Source organism: Schistocerca serialis, chromosome 1, assembly GCF_023864345.2.
Source record: "Schistocerca serialis cubense isolate TAMUIC-IGC-003099 chromosome 1, iqSchSeri2.2, whole genome shotgun sequence".
Classification (NCBI taxonomy): Eukaryota; Metazoa; Arthropoda; class Insecta; order Orthoptera; family Acrididae; genus Schistocerca; species Schistocerca serialis.
In genome coordinates, this window is record NC_064638.1 from 190,410,253 (window position 1) to 190,438,162 (window position 27,910).

Here is a 27,910-nt window from a genome sequence, read left to right on the forward strand (position 1 = left end):
TGACACACCGTTATTAGCACAAGAGGGTGTGGGAAAAGTGGCCATGTTATCGGTCTCCATTTGGCCGGCTGGTCGAAATGCACAGTATCCAGACTTCTTGTGGTATTCGGTTATGAATGCGGCCTGATATTTGTAAGCATGATAAAAGGAGGGCAGGCATACGTTTTTAAAAGTCCGGGTCGATATTACGGCCATCAGGCAAACATGTAGTACAAAACTAAACTATGTTCGAAGAGGCCATGACGGCGCAACTGTACCGTATCATCCCAAGCCCACTGGCGTCACTAGATGCGGATACGGAGGGGCATGTGGTCAGCACACCGCCCTTCAGGCTGTATGTCAGTTTACGAGAGCGGAGCCGCTAATTCTCAATCAAGTAGGTCCTCAGTTTGCCTCACAAGGGCTGAGTGCACTCCGCTGGTCAACAGCCTTCTGCTGACGGGTTGGTCACCCACCCAAGTGGTAGCACAGTTCGACAGGGTTTAACTTGGGTGATCTGTCGGGAACCGGTGTTATCACTGCGGCAAACACATAGTAACCGCTCCTCATCTGCACCTGCCATCCAAGACTCTCTGCAAAGTTCTTTATCATCCTGCTCCCTTGGGCGGCGACTAATAGAAGCCATAGTAGGGAATTACCGACCTGTACGTTATCTGTCGTTAACGCCGTGACACAAGCGATAAGGTTTAGAGCGGAGCATTGACCGGGAAGCAAGGACAGCTGATGTATGGGGTCGCACTGTGAATGAATCGCGGTACTCCACTACCGCAAACGACCTTTGTCAGTGGGTGTAGTGGAAAATAGCAGAAATAAAATGATAATTAAATCAAGACCCTAAGCTGTTGATGTTCATCAACAGAGACAGTTGAAAATGTGTGCTCCGACCGGTAATCGAAGGCAGGATATCCTGCTTCCAAGGCAGACATGGTTCGTTGAATTTTTTTTGGGCGGACGTCCGATGACACCCGTTCAGATTCTTCGTTGATCCGTTCACTCAGTTATCCATCTGAGCCACCGAGGGCACAGAGTGTGGGGCGGCGAGTGGAGTAAATTGTTATAAATTTAGAATGTAACGTAGAAAATATGCATTCCCAGCCGATATGCACCATATGTGGGGCAGCGGGTGGAATATATTGTTATAAATGTTCCTATTATTTATTTAATGCTGTTGTTTGCCGTTCTCAACACTGTCTCTCTATCTACAATATTGGCAACCAGAAAGTGATTAGCAAAACGTGAAGCCTGTAATTAGAATTCCTAGTGTCCACTTCATCTGAGAAATACATTTATAGCTACAGCTTATAGCTCTGAGGAATTAGGAGATTTTCTGGGATTCGTAATCAAAAAGGATTCTCTCTAAAGTGTTCACTATATTCTGAAAGTCACAGACCCAACAAAATCCACACAATACAACTACCAGAGCAGTTCAGAGTCTAATGCGCTGATGCAACTATAACTGTTCAAATTAAATGTTTAAGTGATTGGTCGCCATAATTTGATGATTATGTTCATCAAACGCCACGCTAAATAATGGTAGAATGTCGGTCTGGCGAGGGCACGTGGAAATGCGACATACACAAACTGAAGATAGATCATTAAAGTCACCCCAGAATTAATACTTTACTTGAAAACGATTTCATGGTTATGTGTATCCCGAGTAACTTATTACGGCGTCAGAGGCTGTTTATAGCAATGATACCAACGCGATGTGACTCCAGGCACAGGTGATGCGCTAATCAGCGTCTGGAGAGAACTGGGGCCATCCTCTCTCGCGCAGCGTTCTTATATATAAAGCCGCGGTGCGGACGGCTAGGGGAACGCCTGATCAAATCCGCTCTCCCGACTAGCCACTGGGCTAGTAATGCAACACTTTAAGTTATCGAATAAATCATTGCTTCCTTTGCTGATGGCTGATGAAGCTCTCGATTTAAATATGCAATCAGCACACAGGTAAGTAATCGTAATAAAAGTCTGACGTGGCTAAATCAAATATTTTGGGCGAGAAAATTAATTTAATTACACTACACGCAGTAGACGAGCTTTGAACTTGCCCTTTGGATATACGCTATCGCTATAGTTTTATAGTTATTCAGTTGAAACTTCTCACATCTTTATGATTATAGCGAATCTCCCTTCTACTTAAAATTAAACATCCCAGCTTTATTTTTTCGCCTACTTAATCTATCTTGCTTCCTTAATTTTTAAGACAAAACCAGAGAATCATAAATTTCAACTAAAATTTTAATTTGTGTGATCCAGAATACTGTATCTACTAAATTATTATGAAAAAGGAATCTAAATATAAATTTTATAAGTTTCTAGCTCTTTTCTGTTGCGCCAATGATTTTTACAGAAAAACGTCCAAATTTCGAAGATGGTTGAAGTTATTGAACTGATATCCAACACATATCGATTTAGTATTACTGCTGACATGCTAGAAACGTTTCAGGTTATTTACTTGATTTTTAAATTATTGTGCAACATTTATGATGTAGAGCTAGTTACAGCGGACTGGCTGGCACACAATGGAAAGACTGATGTGAATTTTATATGGCGTGAGTAGGCTGCTTGCCTACATCACCCTCTACTTATTTTTTGTTTTTGAATGTAAATGGAAAAAAAATGAATTACAAAAAGGGAAGCAAGAGTACAGCTTAACTCCCTATGAAAAATTAAAATTGAAATGTAAACATACAGAAATATTAAAAGCAAACTTATTACTTATTTCAATTATTTAAATTGCTGGGATGTTCACTGCTTAATAAGCAACATTATTACTTAAAATTTAAGCAAAATCAATGAAACGCTTTTGCATACATATTGCCTTAGACAGACAAACACAAAAAATATGTAAAATTATGAAAATCTTAAATCCATTAAATTTAGTTTTACATACACAAATTGAAAGAAAATAACACAGTCATTCATGATACAGAAACAGCTAATAATATCTTAGCAGTCTTTTCTAAACCGGAAAGAAAATTTCACAAATCATGACAATTTCATTTTTACACACATGGTTGTGGCCGCTTTGGCTGGCGTTCTACACTTCCATTCACAAGGGTAGAGGAGGGGAAGTTGCTATGGTGTGCGTCCTTCACGTTCACTCTAAATTACATGGGGAAAGGGGAGGGGTCACTGTGAGTTCTGTCAAGTCACTCCACACTTTCACGCAGCTACCAGGCTGCCATTATCTGGTTTGTCCTGTAGAACAAACAAAAAGAGTGCCTCAGACTCTGTTCACTTAATATCTAAGGATGGGTTACAATGAAATGGGGATATATAGATTTTATCTTTCAATATGTTATTGGAACAAAGTAAACAGAACTTTTTGAATTTTACTCTCGCAGTTACTTAACTGTCATAAAATCGATAAACAAGTGGCTCAAAAAGGCCATTAGTCACGTACTAGAGAAAATTTATGCTCAAGGCATACAATCATAAATCCTATTTAATCTCAATTTATTATTTCTGGGCCAGAACACTAAATCAATGCTCGGTACATTCTTGATAAATTTGTATTTTATTTACTTAACTGACACATCTTTGATTACCTTCTTTGTACATGTGAGTAACTTGTGGTAATAATACAGTTCTGAGTGTTCAAAACACACTACGTTTAGTTGACTACTAAATCCACTTATTGGTCCTCTGCTGCTGCGTCAGTTCCACATCTGCAATTATGTTTTTAATTCATCGAAGTGTATTTATGCTGAGCTATAAATAATGTTTCACATCTGCCATTATGTTACTCAGTTATGTTGCTAGTGTATGTACTTATTTAACACTCACTCTATTAACATTTAACGCATAGGTTAGCACATTTATTTCATATCCATAGTGTATTGCAGCTGATCAGTTTGCTCACGTGGCAATCCATTTCCACACGATCGGACGCTGAAACCACAGGAAGTCTCTCTCGACCTACCACTAAAGTGCATTAAGTAATTATGGACGAGCGTAATGCTAAGTTCCTTAAACCTATAGGACACCATGAGCTGCTGTGTCTCATCCAACATAAGGGTACCTTTGGTCGCATTTACAACACCAACTCATAACCTCAATACATGTAGGTGTGTCACCGCACACACTACACCAAATAACGGCCAGCTCCAACCTTATAAGTATTTCAAGGACCTGTCCTTCACGTCTGAACCACAAACACTGTTCAATTCTATTACACTGTCATTCCTTGCTACACAAGGTGAGTTCCTTCTTACAACTTATCTGCATATTTTTCACAACACTAAGCAATCTCTTTTACCATTAATTAATTAGCTCTACAGCATACAATAGGTTTCACTGCCACTTCAGATCCTGCTTGTACACGAAATTGTATATCTTTTAAATTAGTGTTGGTGGATCATTTCCAATAAAACAACAACTTTGTATTTATAATATTACCAGGGTTCTATACATACTTGTTATTCAAATACGTTTGTATCTTAATTACATCATACTTCTCTGTTGTTCATGTCACTGTCAGGTTTGTCACATTAGGTATTTTCTTCACTAATCGGTGGATAGAATGGTTACAGAACTTATGGCTTGATAGTCATGACGGAAAATTTTTGTATTGCAAAGAAGGAGTCGAAACTTTGGTGGATAGAAAAGATGAAGAGTGAGTGAGACCTGAAAAGGAAAGAAGATCTCACACAGCTGGGACTGAACAGCTGCCACACTGAATAGAGGTTACAGAACAACCTCCTCCCTACAGAATTAATTAGTTTATTATTGGCTTGATATCCATAACGGAAACTTTAATGTGTTGGAAAGAAGAGGTCGAAATTTTAGGTGGATAGGAAAGATGAAGAGTGAGTGAGACCTGAAAAGGAAAGAAGATCTCACACATCTGGGACTGCACAGCTGCCACACTGTGTAGACGTTACAGAACAACCTCCTCCCTACAGAATTAATTCACTAACTACGAATTTCTTTTGGTCGAACACGTTCCTGAGACCTAATAGATTTTTACTCTTAGGGTACTCTAGCCTATATCCATTGGCATGTGGTTTTCCTATGATCCTGAAAGGTCCTTGGTATACGAACATGAATTTCTTTGTTTCTGCATTTATTTTCTTTAATTTTTCCTTGGTTTTGACAAGGACTAACTGACCTATTTCAAAACTGGTGTGTACAGCATTTTTTTTTTTTTTGCGTCATGACGCTTCTTCCTTTCCAATGCTCTTTTTCTTATATTTTCCCTAGCCTTTAACTTCTTCTCGTCTCTGGATATTTGCGTTAGAATAGGGAATTCCACCATATCTGCAATCACATTGTGCGGTTCTTGGCCAAACATCAATTTGCAAGGCGCAAAACCAGTTGCATCATGCCTTAGGTTGTTAATTATATTCTCAAAATACTTCATGTGCTCTGCCCAACCTGAGTGTTTCCGAGCACAATTAAGTCCTGCAAAGCCTATTCAATTCTCTCATAATACGTTGACTCATATTTCCTTGGGGGAAATACGCAGATATTTTCAGATGTTTCACTCTGGCCTTATCCAGACATTCTTTAAATCTATCAGAAGTAAATTGAGGACCATTGTCTGACAGCAAATTCTTCGGAACCCCAACGTTCACGAAGAAATCTTTCTCCAACTTTTCTACCAACGTTTTTGTATTTGCTCTTTTAATTGGGTATAGCTTAACATATTTACTAAATCCATCCACAACAACAAAAACATGGGTGCACCCACCTCTCGAAGCAGCAAGAGGGCCAAACAAATCACAAGCCAGTAATTCTAGCGTTTCAGTTGGCTCTACTGAATGCATATCCCCTTGTATTCTGGTGTTAGCAGCACGGACTTTCTGGCACACTACACAAGATGCTAGACGCTTGACAACACGGCGGTACATGTTGTCAAACACAACCTTCTCTTTTAATTTTGCAATGCACTTCTTTGCACCATAGTGCCCATACCTCAGGTGTACATAGTCGATTAGTAAGTTTACATGTGGTGAGGGAAAGCACAGCTTTCACTCAGAAACACCTACCTTTTTCCTCCTAAACAGAATACCTTTATGCAGACAGTAGTATTGCGAAACCTTATCATAGTTCGCATCTCCCAAATAGCTCTTTACTAATTTCAGCTGGTCATCTGCATTCTGCTCACGTCTCAAGTTCTTTATCACCCTCTTTAATGCACTTTCTTCCATTACTTCGTGCAACGCAAATATTTGTACTTCACTTAGGTCTGTTGCTGTAATTCCCGCGTCATCACAGAGCTCCGCACTTCTAGATAACCCACCAGCTACCAAATTATCTTTCCCTTGAGTATGTCTAACCTCAAGGTCAAACTGCTGGAGATACAATGACCATCTTACCAAACGAGCATTCCTCAACTTACAGGTCTTTAAAAAGGTCAACGTCTTATGGTCACTGTAAACAATTATCTTGTGACCTAATAGATACTGCTCAAATTTCTGTACCACAAATACAATTGCCAAAGCTTCCAGTTCTCAGATGCCATAATTTCTCTCTGCTGCCTGTAAAGATCGACTTGAGAAAGCTACAGTCTTGTGCACTTCTTGTTCGTTCTCTATTTCTACTTGGAATACCTCCACAGCTAGCCACTAGCATCAACAGACATACAGAATGGTTTTTCAAAATCAGGATGATGTAAAATAGGACTATTAATTAAAGATTGTTTAAGCACCTCGAACGTCAGTTGACATTCTGCTGTCCAAACCCAAGGGGTATTCTTTTTCAGCAGAAGGTGAAGACAGGGCGCATTAAAAGCCTGATCACTAAAAAACCGCCTATAGAAGCCGAAAAGACCGAACATCGATCTCAACTGCTTCTTGTTTCTGGGAGCCTCAAATTTTTCAATGACTGCTAGCTTGCCAGGGTCAGGCAGAATACCTTTTCCGCTTATCATATATCCCAAGAAACCTATTTCCTCTTTAAGGCACTCTGTCTTTTCAATCTTTAGTTTCATGCCACCTTTCTCAATAGCCTCTAGCACTTCCTCTAATAAAACTATGTGTTCTTCCCAGGTAGGAGTTGCTATTAACAGATCATCTACGTAGTTTGTGATTTTATTAATTAAGGCTGGTCCTAAAACACGGCACATCACACGTACGAAGGCACAAACAGAGATATTAATTCCGAAAGGTACCACACGGTATTGGTAACAAACTCCTTCGTACAAGAAAGCTGTGTACTTCCTTGAACTTTCCGCCAGTGGCAAATTCCTATATCCACACGTGATGTCCATAGAAGTTAAGAATTTTACTCCCCGGAACTTTTTGCAATAACTCGTCCATGTTCTGCGGTCTATCACTTTCCCTAACCCCTATTTCATTCAACCAACGAGCGTCCAAGACCGATCTGACACTCCCGTCTCTTTTTGGTACAACAACAAGAGGATTATTGTACTCACTGACCGCCTTTTACAATCACACCCCTCTCTAGCATTCTCTGTATCTCCTTTCGAACCGCCTCCTTCCTAGCTACATGTATTTGGTATGGCTTCCTGAAAAACACTTGGCCAGGTTTCACCTTTAATTGACACTCATAAACTTTGACCACGCCAGGTCGATTTGAAAATACCTTATTATACCTTTTTAAAACCTGTCTCAGTTCTTCCTTCTGATTAGCTGAAATTTTATCGATTTCCTGGAATTTAGCTTCTATTTTGTCCAAAATAATTGCTTCTTCTTCTTCTGTGTTTAGCTTACTTTTACTAAGATTAACACCTTCGTCCCAATATTTCCTATTTTTCAGAACTCGTATAGGCAGCTCCCAAGTTTCATCATTAGTTACTACATGTTTATGAATAAAAGGTACCGTAATTACTCCAGGTATCGGCAAGACTATTTTTAACTGGCTTCTTTCAAAGTCAACAACACTCTGATATTTTGACAAGAAATCTATGCCAATTAAAACTTGAATACTGAGATTATTTACAATTAAGCTTGGATGATCAATTAAATTACCATTAATGTTAAAGGGCAGATAAGCATCTTCTTTTACCGTTTTTGACACTTTGCCAGTAGCACCAATTATTCTTAGTCCTGACACCCTCATTACTGTAAGCTTGTCTTCACCAGGTAATTCATCAAAGAAGGACTGAGACATCGCACTCACCTCTCTTCCACTGTCTAAGAGACAACGTACATTGATATCCAACATATTCACTATTATGATAGGGTGGCTTATTCTAGTTTGTACAGGTGGTTCCTCAAACTCATCCAACAGTTCCTTTTGGATTTGTCTCAAATTAAAGTGATCGACATCTGTCTTCATTACATTTAGGTCAAAGTGTGTAGGGGTTTCCTGAATTACACTTTCAGCTGCCTTTCCCAGTCGGTCAATTAATTTCAAATCGAAACACCGCACGACTTCATTACATTTAGTTTGCTGAACATGACCCAAATTACTGTAGTCTGAGCGATTCTGCGCTTCCAGACCGGGCATAACACTAGTTACAGCTAAACCACTTTCCCTATTATCGTCGGGTTTCTTCTCAAGTGACAACTGGTCACAGCTACTGGGTTCATCGACCCCCAACAGGCTATCCTCTACCTTCTCACTTACCTCCTGTCCTAAATCTATTAGTACAGTGTCAACATCCTGCACAGGCACTTTAGATAACAGCACATCATCTTCATCGTAAATATAAGCATGATTTTCTTCTGCTTCTTCACCTTACAATTCAGTATTTTGTAGCTCTTCCCTACCGTTACACTGCTGCGCTTTCTCTTTCTCTTCCCACTTAGAAAGCGTCTCTAACACGGTATCTATCAAATACTGTGAGTGATCTAATATTTCTGCTGTATCCTTAGATGCTACCGACCTCTCATCCACATGTTCAGACTGAGTATTCTGATCTGACTTACCAATTACTGTAACTACTGGCTTAGGAAAAATAACCGCCTGGTGAGCGCCAGTGTCCTCATATACGGCAACTAGTTTTCCTGCCTCGGCCTACTACTGTTTCCTTTATTTCCAGTATAGCTAACAGCCACAGCATTGCTTTCCGCACTGTTGTTTACCTGCATAATTTTGTTTGGAACAAAATTACTATCATTTAGATGCCATTGTTGGTTCTGATAATTATTTCTCCAATTCCTACCTCTCTTAATGGCGAACACCTACTGTTCTGATGTTTACATTGCCATTCTGCTCGTTCTTAAAATTACTACTAGTGTTATTAGCATTTCTATTATTACGTGCTTGCTCCTCATTGGCAGCAACACGCTCTACGCGTTCCAAATATTCAATGAAACGATCAAGATTGTCTCTAGGGGCAGATATAATTCTAGTTTGCCAATACCATAGCAATTTAGCTTCAAGACCTAGTATTACCATTTCAGGTTTTAGCTTTTGGGCCAAATGTGACAAGCGTGAGATCCATGACCTAGCAAACTCTTTAAAAGATTCCTTGCCTTCATTGAAGCGTTTTCCACTCCAAAATTCTCTCAACACTTCTTTTTGCTTATTACTAGACCAATACTCGTTAATGAAAGCTGTTTTAAATTCCGCTAATGTTTTACACTTCAACATAACATCAGCTGACCAACGCATGGCGTCACCTGCTAAATGGCCTCTAATAAATGAGATTTTCTCTCGTTCAGACCAAGTTGGTGGAATCACATCTTCAAAATCGTTCCAGAAATCTAGCGAGTGGATATTTTTATTTGGATCGAACCGCAAGAACTGCCGACACCCCATAAAAACGGCGTTTGCAGCTACAACTTGTTGTATACTAGTATTACCAGAAGTTACTGCAGCTACTTTACTCTCAATGTTAGCAATGTTTGGTACAAATATTTTCTACTCTCATTTCAACATTATCTACTCTTTGCACAATATGAGTAGTATCAGTTTTGATTGCGTCTACTTCTGCTTGACATATGTTTACTTTTATATTAACGTCTTCAAAGCTATCTGAGCACAGTTCAGATTCCACCTCAATCTTTTCTGTTTGCTTGGTATCTAGCTTCGCATCTTCCATTTGGAAGTGTTTGCGAACCTCAGCAACTTCGGATTTTACTGTTTTATACATCTCAGATAACTGTTGAGCAACCTTTTTATTAATATCCTCATGGTTGTAATCAATCTTATAATTTAAACTATCCAGATCCTCTTTCAACTTATTGCAGCCAGTCTTGAAGGAAGTTTCTAATTCAACTTTATTGGATTCTAATTTATTGTCCCTTGCCTAAAACCGTTTATTAAAAATAGTTTGGCTGGCCACAATCCTGTTATTTACCTCAATTATATCAGATTTTAACTCAGCTGTAATTCTAGCATTACTTGCTGACATTTTTGCATTACTGCTTTTGACCTCAGTTATTTCAGACTTTAATTCAGCATTACTGGTAGCTATTGCTTGTAATATAACATTTAAATCAATAGCCCCAGTATCTTTGGGTTGCTCACTAGCTGATTTTTTTATCACACTCCAGTGACGAAAACCTAGCTCCAACACCAGTATCATCAAAACTAAATGAAACTTCTGATTGATCAGTCATATCTAACTTCTCCTTTCTAAACTCTACCATCTCTGATGACTGCTTCATTATTAACTCATCAGATAAACCATCATCCAATAAATTAACAATTTATCATTTCTGCTTTACTACAGGGGTCTCTATTATTGAATCATTCCCCCTTTTCACACTACTGTCAGGAGACAATACTTCATATTTCACTTTAACATTACTATTTTCACGCAGATTTACACTTAAACCGTTCTCTGGATTTACAGTTCCCTCAACAGACATAGGTTCTGATGTAAGTGTAACCTCAGTTTCTTCTGGCGGTTCCATCGCCAACAGTCTTTTAGTGCAAGTTAGTAAAAGTTTTAACAACTTTTCACTTAACTTAGTTCCTTCTGCATGATGTATGGCGTTGCCAGCGTGGCGTACCAGGATTACTGATGCGATGCGGCGTGTTGAACGGCAGACGGCACTTCGACGGCTGCTGTGTGTTTGCGTGGCCCGCAACTGCAGGTGCGGCTCTGGTTGCTCAGGCGGACAACTGCAGTGAAGCGAAACTGGCTTCTCACAATGCCAGCAGCGCCGCTAGACTCAGTGCCAGCTCTGTCAATCCAGATCCATTGTTAATCCAATTGCGTCGTCCACATGCACACGTAACACTATCACTGTTCTATTAATCAGTTGCGTGTCGCATTTCACTCCCGAATCCGAATAGTTAAAATCACTTTCACTTTTACTCAGTTTCTTTCGTGGCCGATGCACCATATGTCGGGCGGCGGGTGAAATAAATTGTTATAAATTTAGAATGTAACGTAGAAAAGATGCATTCCTGGCCGATATGCACCATATGTGGGGCAGCAGGTGGAATAAATTGTTATAAATGTTCCTATTATTTATTTAATGCTATTGTTTGCTGTTCTCAACACTGTCTCTCTAACTACAATATTGGCAACCAGAAAGTGATTAGCAAATCGTGAAGCCTGTAATTAGAATTCTTAGTGCCGACTTTATCTGAGAAATAGATTTATAGCTACAGCTTATAGCTCTGAGGAATTGGGAGCTTGTCTGGGATTCATAATCAAAAACGGCTCGTGAAAATACGACGTACACAAACTCAAGATAGATCATTAAAGTCATCCCAGAATTAACACTTTACTTGAAAACGATTTCATGGTTATGCGTATCCCGAGTAACTTATTACGGTATCCGATGCTGTCTGTAGCAATGATACCGACGCGACGCGACTCCCGGCACAGGTGGTGCGCTAATCAGCGTCTGGAGAGAGCTGGGGCCATCCTCTCTCGCGCAGCGTTCTTATATATAAAGCCGCGGTGCGGACGGCTAAGGGAACGCCTGATCAAATCCGCTCTCCCGACTAGCCACTGGACTAGTAATGCACCACTTTAAGTTATCGAATAAATCATTGCTTCCTTTGCTGATGGCCGTTGAAGCTCTCAATTTAAATGTGCAATCATCACACAGGTAAGTAATCATAATAAAAGTAGACGTGGCTAAATCAAATATTTTGGGCGAGAGAATTAATTTAATTACACTACATGCAGTAGACGAGCTCTGAACGTGCCCTTTGGAGACACGCTACCGCTATAGTTTTATAGTTATTCAGTTGAAACTTCTCACATCTTTATGATTATAGCGGATCTCCCTTCTACTTAAATTTAAACATCCTAGCTTTATTTATTCGCCTACTTAATCTATCTTGCTTCGTTAATTTTTAAGACAAAAACTAGAAAATCACGAATTTCAACTAAAATTTTAATTTGTGAGATCCAGAATACTGTTTCTACTAAATTATTATGAAGAAGGAATCTAAATATAAATTTTATAAGTTTCTACCTCTTTTCTGTTACGCCAATGATTTTTACAGAAAATGTCCAAATTTCGAAAATGGTTAAAGTTATTGAACTGTTATCCAACACATATTGATTTAGTATTACTCTTGATATGCTAGAAACGTTTCAGGTTATTTACATGATTCTTAAATTATTGTGCAACATTTATGACGTCAGAGCTTGTTACAGCGGACTGGCTGGCACACAATGGAAAGACTGATGTGAATTTTATACGGCGTGAGTAGGCTGCTTCCCTACAAGAGGATAGTGGGACTGCAGGGATTTATCCCTTGCACGCTCGCAGTGAGACCCACATTCCCATCTTAATATCCACACACTACATTCGTAGTGTCCCTGGCCATTACTGTCATTACTCGCAGCAGACAATCTTACCGAGTCCCGTAAGATTTCGGGCAATGTGTGCGCATCCAGCACATGTCTGAAAGAACAGATACCATCTTCATATGTAGTTAAGGCTAACCGACCATTGAGCTTCTTCTTTTGTGCTGGATGCACATGCATTGCCCGAACCCTTATGGGTCTTGGTAAGATTGCATGCTGCGTGTAATGTGTGTAATGAGCAGGGGCACTACAAAAGTAGTGCGTGACCGTTAAGATGGGAATGTGGGTCACACGGGGAGCGTGTAAGGGATAAATCCCTGCAGTCGTACTACCCTCTGTGCCCTCGGTGACTCAGAATGCTAGACCGTTTGATAATTTAAGCAGCAAATCCCGGGTTCGAGTCATGGTCGGGGCACACATTTTTAACTGTCCCCATTAATGTATATCAACGCCTGTCGACAGCTTAGGGTCTCGATTTAATTATCATTTCATTCGCAGAGAACTACATGGGCAGCGATGGTATCTGTTCTTTCGGACATATACTCGGGGAAATGTTTTGGAGAGACAGAGCAGGTGGTACTTCTGATAGTGAGGTGTGGGTGGCTATCAAGAGTCATCACCGCAAGGCTAGGAATCCTGCAACGATATGATGTGCTGCAAAAGCGAAGATTTTCGAAAAGGATTCCTACAAAAAATCTGGCTCTCAATTGCCAAATTAATACGGTAATTCTTTTCACTTTATAAACAAAGTATTGTTCCACGCCTAAAATTAGTCGACCTACGACAATATTAGGAATGCAGAAGTATCAGCATATCAATATAGAGTTTGCTGCACGGCTCTACCTAAAAAAAATTCTACTATTCAGTAAAAACGATAGTCACACCTACTCCCTTCCGTTCAGTGCATTTGACATTTTTGGCACATTATGGTTCCTCTCGTAGTAAACAACTTAGTAAGATATGCAGATTTAAGCCCCCCATTGTAAGGAGTGCTCTCGAATCAGTCAACAGCCTGCTTGAACGTGGTTGGCCAAGAACCGAATTCCGAGCTAGATTGTTATTTCATATCTTGTGTACATGTGTTCGGAGATGGTTCGTTTATAATGGATAGTAAATGTTAGGCGAGTACCGTGGCTTGTGGCGCATCAGTGTATTTCGTGTGAGGCCAATTCTGGGTGCATATACACCTATTATTCATGAACAATGGCACATGTACTTGTTGGATATATATTTCGTGTCAGAGCGTTGTTACTACTCAGTTTTCTTGGCATGGGTGCAGGGGAATATGACGAAAACATTATTGCTCTTGAATTCTACAGAAAATTTAGTTTAATTCTTTTGGCTCAGAATCCCAAACATGGAGTTCATCACTCTTAAGTAACACGCTTACGCTAATTAACGCGATTAGGCAACTACCTGATTACACTGCCATTTTCGCTTTTTAAATTTATGTCGACCATATCCACTGTGCTATACTGTATGTCACATGCCCTCATTCCATGCGTTGCTGCGGAAGGTTCTGGAATTTAATCAAGGACACTGAGGCGAGGTATGACGATCAACAACTATAGAAGAAATTCATCTTCAAATACCCGGTTTCGATCAGGCTGCACCAGAGTCCAGCGGCATCACACAGTAAGGTTTAGTCAAGTTGGATACAGGGGTGGGTTGCTTTAATTTGAAGACATTAATGGTTGGAAAAGATTAAGCCTCTTGGATGATTGATTCGGAAGAGGCGACCAAACAGCGAGGTCATCGGTCCCATAGAAAAGATTAGAAAACACGTTTTACACCGCAATAGCTGTGACATGTCTGACGTTGAGGAAACACTTGCAACGTATTATACGAGTTATGAACAGCGTGCATTTCGTCTGCGTGTTCTCTGCTGATCAAGAAGCCTTTATAAATAAAACCAAACAACCTCTCTGATTCGGGAGGGGTTAGGGCATGTTTGTCGAAGGGCCCTTGCGCGCCGTGTTTGCTGTTTGGTTATCGAATTGCTGCCTAGGTTGCTTGCTTTGGAGCGGTATTTGTTTCATTATCGGTCCTGGCTCCAGTGGATCGGCATATTTACCGATCGGCTGTACGGGTCTCCGAAGCGCTTGTGTGAAAACTGCAGATAATTGCTTCCAACGACACAAAGAGTAGGAAAGAGGAAGCAAGCCATTACCTTTGCTTTCATTCTTGTCATGTGTCAGTGAATTACTGAACGTTCTAGCTGCTTACAGCTAGCTGCTTCTATTTGTGTTAGCATAAGGCTGAATTCGAAACTCTTTTCAGATGTAGCAATAATAATTTTAATGAAATTGTACCTTCACTGCCAGGTTCATCTCCTTATATCGTATTATAGCGTGAAACGGAAAGTGGGCAGTGACGCATTAACCGGTGACACAGCGATTTTTGTTCTTCAATATCAAATATTTTCTAATGAAGGAAATACAGGAAGAACAACCTCTGTTTTATTTCGTACGAATTTTTATCAAACATAAATATCCTCGATCTTCGTTATGGCCTTCATATTGCCTTTTTCTGTTTTCTACAAATTCCTGACAGATGACTGATTGTATTTACGATTGACGACCAGCTCCAATAAATAAATTAATGCGCAAACTCATAGATTTTCTTTACAAAAATGTAATGCTCCAACATCAGATGATTACAGGGCTAGTGTTAACTCATTCGCAGAAGGAAATGGGAATGAAGTTCCTTACCTTATAGCACGAAAACAATAGACTACTGTACTGAGATAATACATGAAAATTCCTGTCGATAAAACACGAAGTCCCAATAGGAAATTACGATATGTTGTCTCGGTTATGAACGGTGGTAGAAAATTCTATGACACTAATAACTGTAGGAATAATTGCCTATTAGATCGTTCGCAAAGAAACGTGTTGTGTTTAATGGATCACATAAAGTGTATGGAAGTAGTCCAGGCAATACGAAAATCGTACTTAATGTAGAAACAGAATAATAAATTAGGTACAATAGCAGATGGTCTACAGCTTCCAAAGAGGAACGAGTACCTGGAGAATGATGGAACCTGAAACCGAAATAAAGGAAGATAGAAAAATTAGCTGTAAGACGAAAAATAAAATGAAAAATTAACTTATTTGTTTTTATGAAATAGGGGTAGTTAACTACGATACGGAATGAAATACTGAAACAGATTTTCCAATATGATTTTATAACATAATGCTATCCAGTGCAGTTCAAATGAAATGAAAGGAATTTAATATCATCTGCTTGTTGATATTTTAAGTAGTTAACATATCAGTAAAATACACAGCCTTCGGAGTTCTGTTGTAAATACGTGAGCACTTGGCATAAAAAATACCGTACTGTTAGCGTGAACTGCAATGAGAAATAAGAGTAACTAGTAAAGTATGAGCCAAAGAGTCAAAGAAAGTTGTCAGACGACTACAAAACATATTGAACGAACACAAGAAAACGAAACTTCGAGCCGGCCGAAGTGGCCGTGCGATTCTAGGCGCCGCAGTCTGGAACCGCGAGACTGCTACGGTCGCAGGTTAGAATCCTCCCTCGGGGCATGGATGTGTGTGATGTCCTTAGGTTATTTGGGTTTAACTAGTTCAAAGTTATAGGGGACCAATGACCTCAGAAGTTGAGTCTCATAGTGCCCAGAGCCATTTGAACCATTTTCGAAACTTTGATACACATCAAAAAAAGTTTTGCATCACATCGGTCTGATAGTCCCGGAACCAGTACAGAAAATTGGAATAGAGATACACATAAACATCATTTCCGCCCTTTTTATCGCTCATGAAAACCATACATTGCATGTTGCCACACCATACAGAGAGACATTCAGAGGTGATGGTCCAGATTGCTGTACCTCTAATATCCAGTAGCACATCCTATTGCATTGATGCATGCCTGTATTCGTCGTGGCATACTATCCACAAGTTCATCAAGGCATTGCTGGTCCATATTGGTCCACTCCTCAACGGCGATTCTGCGTAGATCCCTCAGAGTGGTTGGTGGGTCACGTCGTCCATAAACAGCCCTTTTCATTCTATCGCAGTCATGTTCGATAGGGTTCATGTCTGGAGATTATGCAGCTCACTCTAGTCGAACAATGTCATTATCCTGAAGGAAGTCATTCACAAGATGTGCGCGATGGGTCCGCGAATATTCAGCCAAAATGCTGCCGATATGGTTGTGCTATCGGTCAGAGGATGGCATTCACGTGTCGTACAGCCGTTACGGCGACTTCCATAACCACCAGCGGCGTACGTGACCCCACATAATTCCACCCCAAAACATCAAGGAACCTCCACCTTCCTGCACTCGCCGGAGAGTGTCTCTAAGGCGTTCAGTCTGACCGGGTAGCCTCCAAACACGTCTCCGACGATTGTCTGGTAGAGGGCATATGCGACACTTACCGGTGAAGAGGACGTAATGCCAATCCTGAGTGGTTCATTCGGCATGTTGTTGGGCCCAGCTGTACCGCGCTGCATGTTATCGTGGTTGCAAAGATGGACCTCGCCATGGACGTCGGGAGTGAAGTTGCCCATTATGTAGCCTATTGCGCACAGTTTGAGTCGTAACACCATCTAGTGGGTTGGCACGATAACCATTATTCAACATGGTGGCGCTGTTGTCAGGGTTTCTCAGAGCCATAATCCGTAGGTAGAAGTCATCCACTGCAGTAGCAGCACTAGGGAAGCCTGAGCGAGGCACGTCATCGATACTTCGTGTCTCTCTGTATCTCCTCCATTTCCAACCAACATCGCTTTGATTCACTTCGAGACCTTGTAGATAGCCTTTCCTGGCACAAAGTAACAATGCGGACGCGATCGAACAGTCGTATTGATCGTTTAAGCATGATTGAACTACAGACAACACGAGCCGTGTACCTCCTTCCTGATGGAATGACTGGAACTGACTGGTTATCGGACCCCTCCTTCTAATAGGTGCTGAGCGTGCATGGTTATTTACATCTTTGGGCGGGTTTGGTAACATCTCTGAACAATCAAAGGGACGGTGTCTGTGATTCAGTATCCTCAGTCAACGTCTGTGTTCAGGAGTTCTGGGAACCAGGATGATGCAAAACTGTATATATAAATTCTAAGTCATGCTGATGAGAGCACATTTCTGAAATCGAACAGGTGTATTTGTAGAAAAATGCTAACGAACCTGGTAATGCTTCACCATTGCTAAATATGTATCGGAACTGCATACACATCATAAATTCCTACCTCCCCACCCTCTCTCTGTCCATATTGCCATTCCCTTTCTCTCTCTCTCTCTCTCTCCATGTATCTTCTTCTACCTCCACTCCTCCGGTCATAACCTCCTTCCCCCTATTTCTCTGCCCATTCAATCCTCTCCACTGTCTATTTTCATTTCCGTCTTAGTGTTTAGTGTTTCCATATATCTCCTCTTCCCACCATCTCTCTGTGAATAGCCTCCTCCCCCTTCACTATTGTCCATTTCCCATTTCCATCTATATGTTGAGTAGCGTATAGCGTAAAAATTTAAAGAAATGCATCAAAATATTTTCGAGGCTTTTGGTAACAATTTTTCCCCTTTATATAGTACATATATCATTATATTTGTAATATATTACAAAATATGTAACTTATGTCTATCCAAATGACTATTCGAGTACCGTGTAAACATTGGAAGTAAGTCGGCGAAGAACTTTCCGAGATTTGTAGTAACTATGACTCTTTTTGTGGTGGTGGTAAGTTTCTATGGTACCAAACTGCTGAGGTGAGGTCATCGGTCCCTAGGCTTACACACTACTTACTCTAACTTAAAGTGACTTAGGCTAAGGACAACATACACACCCATGCCCGAGGGAGGACTCGAACGTCCGACATGGGGAGCCGCGTGAACCGTCCCAAGGCGCCCTAAAATGGGCGGCTACAGCGCAAGGCAACTGTGGTTCTCATTATATATTACAGATATAGGGATACATTATATATATCACAAAAATATGTAGCCTTTGTCGGTCCCAACGACATTACAATGTGATGCAAAAATTTGTAGCAAATTCGTCAAGAATTATAAAACTGATTTTCGTTGTTCTGAAGAGCTGTGACAGTATTCTCAAACTGAACTCATTTTGTTTGTTTCCTTTTCCAAACCAAAAATACCGTTACCATCCACAACTGCAAACACAAAAGAAAATCATCCATATCAGCCAGGTCACTCTGAAGTGGCGATCGATTTTAGTTTCTGAAATTTCCGGTGGACTTACCAGAAATTTTCATTCACACAACCTTGGTCTGACAATAGTGAACCCAAGAAAAAAATTCTACCAGATCGGTCAACCGTTCTCAGGTGACGATCTTTAATACACGCGGCAACTGATTTTTATTTGTATAGATTATTCTAAAGATGAACTCCTACTGCACTTTTCCAAACTTGAAAGTAGACGGAATAGACCACTCCTCTGAACGTATGTTGACATCTTTACCAATATCACAGTATCTTCTGCAAGCTGCAAGCCTAAATCTCAAAATAAAAAAAAAAGAAAAGGAAACTGCAGGACACACTAGACCCCAATGTTACAAAACCAAAACTTCCGCGGCAGGAAATGTTACATACGAAGGAATTTTTTAGGTTTCTGTACTGTGGCCCAAGCAGTTTCTTAGAGAAACCGAACGTTTCTTCCCATCTGCGGAGGATGTCATCAAGGTGGATTGTAGTATCTGTGAATTCCGAGTCACAACTGGCTCACTCTGGACTTAGTAATCATCGCTTTACAACATAGGACTGTTGATGACTGGAAACATGTTGTCTAGTCGGACGAGTCTCGTTTCAGATTGTATCGAGAGGATGGACGTTCACGAGTATGGAGACAATCTCATTAATCCATGGACCCTGTATGTCAGCATGTCGGCAGGATACTGTTCAAGCCGGTGTAGTCTCTGTAATGGTGTGGGGCGTGTGCAGGTGGAATGATAATGGAACCCCTGATACGCCTGGATACGACTCTAACAGGTGACACGTACGTTAGCACCCTGTCTGATCACTGCAGCCATTCATGTCCACTGTGCGTTTTGACTGACTTGGGCAATTCCAGCAGGGCAATGCGACTCCCCACACGTCAATAACTGCTAAAGAGTAGCTCCATGAGCACTCGTCTGCGTTTAAACAATCAAGCTGGCAATCAAACTCCCCAAACATGAACATTATTGATCATATCTCGGATGCCTTGCAACGTGTTGTTCAGAAGAAATCTCTCTCTCGTACTCTTATGGATTCATGGACAGCCCTGCAGGATTCACGGTGTCAGTTCCCTCCAGCACTACTTCAGACAATAGCCGAGTCAACACTACGTCGTGTTGCGGGACGTCTGCGTGCTCGCAGGGTCCTACACAATATTAGGTAGGTGTACCAGTTTCTTTGGCTCTTGAGTGTGTAAGTGCTATATATCGCAACAACTACATGGTATTTAGTAAATTCCTTCTTTCTCCGACGGCTTGCGAATGTTCTTGGCCGAAAAACGGTATTTAGATTACGCGGACCAGGAAAGTCATGAGACATCAAAGATTGTGCACTCTTTCCAAAGGTATAAACCATCGATAATGCATAAAATGAACTTCTCTCCATATTTTGCCACGCACGGTTGTAGTTACAACAGAATCAGTCTTGTGTAGCGATAAATATATTACTTTAATCCCAATATCATCAATCAAGTGCGACTTACTAGTCCCCACTCATTAACTTGATAACGCAGCATTGTGGTTAATACTCATAACGGTGAGCATGCGCCATACATTTACAATAGTTTTGGGCTTCGATCAGGCGGGTCAGCTTCTATTCTGCTCTCGATCGACTCTCAGTAATTTTCTTCATTTCATATGATTAATTGCTGATCGGTACTCCTATGACTATGTTTATGTACATTGATAGACGACATAATGTATAAAGCGATGCGATAACACGATGCACAGGGGAAAGTACATATAATAGAGGTGGCAAATTCGTAAGCGCCTATACTGTAAACTCATTTGTGGCTGATATTTTAGCAGCTTATGTGTGCCACAGCGGGACGTACACAATCTGATGAGTAATATCTGGACGTGTATGAACCGACATCAATATGAGATGTGTCCATCCTTCGCCTTTATTGAGATCTGAACCCTGCTGGAGTCACCTTCAGTGAGGTCTCTAAATGTCTGTGGAGGAATGGCAGCCCATTATTCCTCAACAGGCGAAACCAGACAAGGGAGTAATGAACGGGAAAGTCTGGAGTGAAGTCTACGTTATAATTCATCCCCCAGCTATTCCACTGGGTTCAATCAGACAAATCCATGTTAGGATTGTTACTGCCCATAAGCCGTTGAATCACTGATGGTGCTTTATGACATGGTGCTTTTTCGTGTTGATACAAATCATGGTGGTCGCCGAACTGTTCTTTCACTGTTCGGAACGTGCTCTAAGGTTGAGCCAGATAGTAGGGGATTCTATAGTTAATTTATGTCGAAAGGTTAATTTCAATCTCTGAATATGGTCAAGCATTATCCGGCAGCTTTGGCGCCTGTAATTTTCCCGTCCTACAGTCTGGCAAAAGCAAGTGAGCACTGTAGTGGGCAATCTCTATCACGCATCTCCATTGTGTGCTGACAAGGTAATGCCGCCTAGGTGATGCTGAGCAGGCCTACTTCGGAACATTCCATGCTGCCCCCGTGGGGTTCTCGGCTTCTGACCAATCAGGATGGAGGAAGCCATGTCGCTGTGCTGGATGTACCCCATCGCCCATCGGTGAGACTCTCTCTCTGCCACCCACCCTGTAGCTGTGAATACCACCTGCCTCTCCCGGTGCTGCGGCGCCATTGACTTTGTCACTGTAGCCACCACGCCATTCGGACTTGTCTGAATGGCAGACGCCACTATTCATTAACTTCGCCCAGGTTTGATGCGAACTGTGCATCGCCTACCACTACGTTGTGGCTCACCCTCGCATCCCTAGGCCTGACTCATGTGGCCCATTTGAATGCATTTTCTGCTAACAAATGACCATGTCACACAAAAATTGTCCTAATGATTTATTGCCGCCCACCGCCTTGGCCGCTCCAGCGATCCTGAACAGTTAATACTGTAAGATGTGTATATATCCTTCCACTTTTAGCCGTCTTTTAAGGGCAACGAGGGGACCAGAACCTACCCTCGAGAAATGCAGCTGTACCTCCGCTCTACTTCATTTTCTGCAGTACAAATGATGACAGGTAACGTTCCCCAGGCATTCTATAATTCCAAACGTTTTGTCGGACTGCCACAGGTTACAGTGTGATTCATCGTTCCAAATCCCTATGGTCCAAGCATCCAGTGCAACCTCCGTAATGCTTGATGGTCCCTGTGCATGAGCACATGTGCTATGCCTTGTCTTTGTTTATCTGTGGCAGTTCCTCCGCTCTTCCGCTTCACAATCACATCACCAGCAGTAGATATGAGCAGCTTTGGAAGCACGGGAATGTTTCTGACTGATTTGTTATTTACTGTAGGAACATCCAGTGACTAGTCCGCGTTCCATGTCATTGACTCGCCCTGATTAACCCAGTCTGTTGGTACTGCTTCTCTGCTGACAACACAGTAATACCTGTCTCCCTTTATATAGGCGGGTCTGCTTGTTGTGACATGTAATGGTTGCTCCGGCGTATCGTAGAGGTGGTCCGATGGTTTTAATCAGGCAATGCACGCTCCACACGATCTAAAGCAGCAACGCCGGAACCTTCGGAAGTCTTCTGATGGTTGACAGGGTGGATGATTCATACTCTCATTGTATGTATGTCTATCATTTGATCTTTCACATATCTATTCTAATTATTCATTTATTTCTCCTTCATTTGGATGAATATATTTTTCTTTTCTATTTCCTGTTCTCTATCTCATTTTTTTATCCTTATTTTCAGAAAAGTAAAGATGTGCAGGAGCACGGTGGATTAACATCCACGCATCCTAAACTGTTTATAAGGACGCACAAAACCCCTCATACACAAACTACACTTACGGCGAAAGATGAAAAAGCAAATATAAGAAGAGGTTTCGATAATCATTTTTCAGATCCACCTTACAAATGTATTAAACTTTTCAAATTAAATTCAAAAAGCAAGGAAAAATATACAGAGTGCATTCAACTGGTTTTAACGTGTTGTATTAAACCACTGATACTGTTTAACGACTTTTGTAGGTTACGTAATACCCCTAGAAATTCCGCAAACAGCGTACATGCATGCAGTAAACCGGGGGCCGAATTTGTATGAAAACTACAGGAATTAATACGCTGTTTCGATGTGATAGTACCACAGTTTGACATATAATGTGGCAAATGGCATTCCGCAGAGTGCATTACGGCACAATAACAAATATTATGCGTCAAACACCAGGTGCCAGGGGCGAAAGCCTTTCCATTGCTCCAGTGGCATGTTTTATGCTGGAGCGGTGTTACTAGTTGCTAATGTAGTCAGCAACGGCTATTGCTATCCGTAACTGCGTATTTCTTCATGCAGAACCGCTGAAATACGTACATCACACAAAATTCGGAAAGGTTACGGCTATTAATTTTACTTTTATGATTTTATTAAGTATTTTCTTAAGGATTTCTATGATTTTATGAAGGATTATCGAAGTCCTTGATAAAACATCAAGTGGGTCCAAAGATTGGGTCACATCTCAATTATTTCCCTTTTGTCAATGACATGTGAATGTTAAAAATGCAGTGTCGTGCCATGGATGTGTAAACCAGTTTGAAATGAAATGAAGGAGATGGCATACCATGCTTATCAGCACCTGCAAGAATGCGCATGTTCAAACCAACCATATAGTTGAGGACCACTTCATTCAATTTACTTAATACAATGAATTGTGATATCATGTATTGACACTATCCCACAGGCATCAGTGTTGGCAACGAAATTGCAAGTTCCTGTCAGATGCTAATACTGGTCATGCAGGATCCAACAAACCCAAGGATGCACGCTCTGTACCACGAACCCTGCCACCCGAATATAGGATGGCCTGTGGCTGCCACTCAACCCCTTTGGAGCCTTTTCGATTCGTGAATGCGGTTGCTGGACTTAATTTCATGCTGCATTATCTGTAATGAATCTTCGAACACTTGGAGAAATAGAAGTTAAGTAAATTTTCTATTTACTGTGTTAACTCGTTCGCTAATTTTATGCTTTTGTCCAGCTTTCCAACAATGACAGTTGCTACTCCACTCTGCAGCCCACCTCTCCTTAGCGTTGTGTAGGAAGTCGTAAACAACATAAACAAATGTTTTTCGTAGCTACCGCATAATCGAATTCCCGCTATGTTGATGCACAAAACCAAAACGTTTTGCATAGCTTTAGCTTTTTGCACAACTTAAAACCAGGAAATTGGCCAGGCCACAGCACTGGATCCTGATTAGCAGATTCTGTTGCATTTCATCTGCTCTGGCGGTCCGTGTTCAGCTATAAAGGTTCATATCTCTGACGTTCGCCGATATTTTGCCCGTCTGCACAACCTGGGAATTCAAATTTTGCTTTTCAGCAATAATGACCAGTCGCATATTGTGGTAGCACAGACTCTGCAGCTTGACCCACATCATTTGCTACAACAAGATCGATGGAGTGTTGATTGTACCAAGCGGTTGGCGTGACGTCATTGCACTTCGCGCGGTATGGGTGCAGAAACTGAAGACTTCTCGGTGCCACGTCTTTGTTGAATATCACTCGGTCCCAACTCAGCGGCTCTTTGAATGGACGAAACATCAAGCATAGTTTGCACTTGGATTTCTCGGGTTCTTACTGTAATATACATTGGCTCATCGTCGTTGACGCTCTTAGCAAATTCCACTTCAGTGTTCCCATGCACTCAGCTATGGTTCGTTGTACAATCCAGGTCTTGTCATCGATGTACTACCTCGAGAAATTGCCTGAAGCGATTGTGAGAGACAATGGACTTCTATTTGTTGCCACTAAGTTTGAACAGCTTGCACCACCTACGGCTTCAAACACATCATGAGTACACCATTCCTCCCGTAATCCAGCAGCGAAACTTAATTCCTTGTACAAACATTTAAGACAGACATGAACAAACTCACACACATGGGCTCGAGCTCTGTTGCTTTTCTTGCCTTCCAGCCACGCCACTGCACCTACCACGGCTGGTGGCACCCATTCCGCCTGGATAGACAAAGTATCACACCAAGGACTAGATCTTTTACAGATTCTATGGCGGACAGAACGAGCTGGAATGAAAGGAACAATGTACGTTTTCCTGGACGTACTGTGTTTGTCCTGCTAGGATCAAGAGGATTGCTGAGACGCCACGAGAATCAAGTTGGTCCATGGGATCTGCGTGATCATGCCACAGGCCTTGTGCTTTCTGATTCCATGCTGGTCTGAACGCAGCAGCTCTCGCAGCATTCAGTTTCTGGGGGACCCCATCGTCGGCGTCGGTCCCAGAGCTGATGGAAGTCGACGCTCCATCACGGATGTCGTCATCGTCGTCCCAGTGGCTGTCCAACGTACTGCCTTAGGTCCCTCTGCAGTCATCGAAGTGCCTCCGTCTTCATTTGCTGCTCCGCCACTGGATGTGGGTGGATGCTCTCTAGATGGTTTTTCGGCTGGTGCTGCCGAGTATTCTCAAGACGTATGCTAGGGCGCAATCTTGGACCCGGGCTCAGTTTCGGCTCCCGTCTCCTTATTGCCAGCATCTATCGCTCCTCCCCAACCCACTATCATCCTTCGCTCATCTATGCCACATGACGATGGGCAGTTGATCTGGGAGGATATATGTGATGTCACGTATCAATACAATCCGACGGGCGTCAAAGTTAGCAACATAACTGCAATTCCCCTCCAGATGCTGGTAGCGGTAGTTCGAGCTCCGGCGGACGAATGTTGCACGCCTCCAACGGCTAAGTACCACGAGCATCCCCAGCCACCACATTACAGGATGGCCACCGGCAGCCATTCAATCCAGTCGCAGTATGAGCCTCTTTATTATGTGAGATTACGCACACATCGCCCAGTGACACCTTTATCTTTCAATCTTACAGCAGTGAGCGTCATTCTTGTTCACACTGATACTGCTACTCTCTATTTCTTGCTGCATTACTTGCCACGAGTCTTCCTACACTTGGAGAAATACAAGTTAAGCAAAATTTCTTTCTACTCTTTTAACTTGTTCACCATTGTATATAACGACAGTTGCCACACCACTCTTCGCCCACCTCTCCTTACACTTGTGTACAAACTCGTACTCAAATAAAAATTTTAGGTAATTACAGCATAAACTAATTCCTATTCGCTGTTTCTTGACTTCTGTATTGTTATCCTCATACCATTTGCGTTTTGCTCTGGCTACTTCAGACGTATGGTTGAAGGAATATCATGTGGAATTCCGACCTTTCTTTATCAGCCTAGAGACATATAAATTCTTCTCTCTCCAGTATTACCTTAAAATATCAGCATGTGTATAGGAAATACCACAGTTGGAGCTGATGAAACTGAATAAATATGGATTTATAATTCGGAGAAATATTTTCTGCTACCCACAGAGGTCATTTATCTCCAAATCTCTGAATATGACTGAAGGGTAATGAAAATTAAGAGTAGTAATTGAGGTATCAGCATTTAGGTGAGAAAGTATACTGCCTGCCCCCTACCGCCAACACCCCCGCCCCCCCCCCCCCCCCAAAAAAAACCAGAAGACATGGTCAGATGTCAACATTACCTCTACATCTACGTAGATGTTCTGTAAACCACCATTCGGTGCTTGGTGGTGTGAACCCTGTAGAATTACTAGACATTTCCTTTCCTGTTCCACTCGAAAACAGAGGGAGTGAAAATGACTATCTGTATGTCGGTGTATGAGCCCTAGTTTCTCGAATCTTCGTGATCCTCACAATCAATGTACGTTGGCGGCAGGAGAATCATTTGGCAGTCAGCTTCAAATGCCGGTTCTCTAAATGTTCTCACTACTGCGTCTAGAATAGAAAGTAGCCTTCTATCTATAGATTCCCATTTGAGTTCATGAAACAACCCCGCAACATTAAACTATTGTTCGAATCTATCGGTAACAAATCAAGCAGCCCACGTCTGAATTACTTCAATGTGACCTGTTACGGATTTCAAACACTCGAGCAGTACTCCAGAATAGGTAGCAGCAGCATCCTATATGTCGTCTCCTTTACAGGTGGACCACTCTTTCCTTAAATTCTCCCAATAAACCGATGTCGACCAGTCACCTTCCCCACCGTATAGGTACACACCAGCGTCAGATATGTGCATCACTAGAGCTGTAATTCTCTGTGCCTGGTAGAACTAACACCGAGTGCATTTCTGTTGCAAGCGTTTAGTATTGTTACAACGCTAGGCAGCGGATGCAAGAGATAGGAACAGCGTCATATGAGCGACAACTATGAGAAATATATCGCATACTCTTGTGGGACGTTATCAGCATCTGATAGAGTTTGAAACGGACTCAATTGTGCGTCTCTGCTTGAGTGGCTGATCGAATAAAATAAAATATCTTTCTATTAATCAGCTACAATTGCCTTAAGTTTCTTTCTTTCTCTTATTTCCCAAATTTAAATCTACAGCTCATAACCATTAAATTATGGTCAAAGTCCAGGTGATGGAAGTATTTTGGGTTCAAAATATAGTTTCGATATCGCTCTCTTGCCATTGTGTAATCTATCTGAAACCTTTCTCGTATCTGCAAGTCTTTTCCAACTATATATTCTGCTTTCACGACTATTAATCCATGTTTTACGAATCATCATATTGTGCTCGGTGTGAAATACTAAAATGAAGTTACACTTGATTGCTGTCCCCCAGTCAATATTCTTCTACTATTTTCCCTTTTCGCCATTTTCTTACTCTGGTGTTTTAGTCCATTAACTTAAAAAATAATTTCTTTTCTTCCGTTCGTATTCTTTCAACCTCTTTATCATCTGCAGAACTAAGAGGTATATAAACCCAAACTATTGTAATTGGGCTTGTGTCTATGTGAACTATTATAATTCGTTCACTGTGATGTTCACTGTAGCTTAAGCTCTTTACAACTTACTACTCATTATTGGACCACCTTCTTCATTACCTCTACCTGATTTTGTATGTATAATACTATATTCACCTGAGTAGAAGTTTTGTTCTTGCTGCTATCACACATCAGTAGCCCCCCACCCCATCCCATAAATCAATTCAACTTATAGGTTTCCCTTTTAAGATTGTTAACTAGTCAACGCATTTATGGGATCCAATATTATGTTCTCCCAGCCTCAGGAAGCAAAGTCACCAC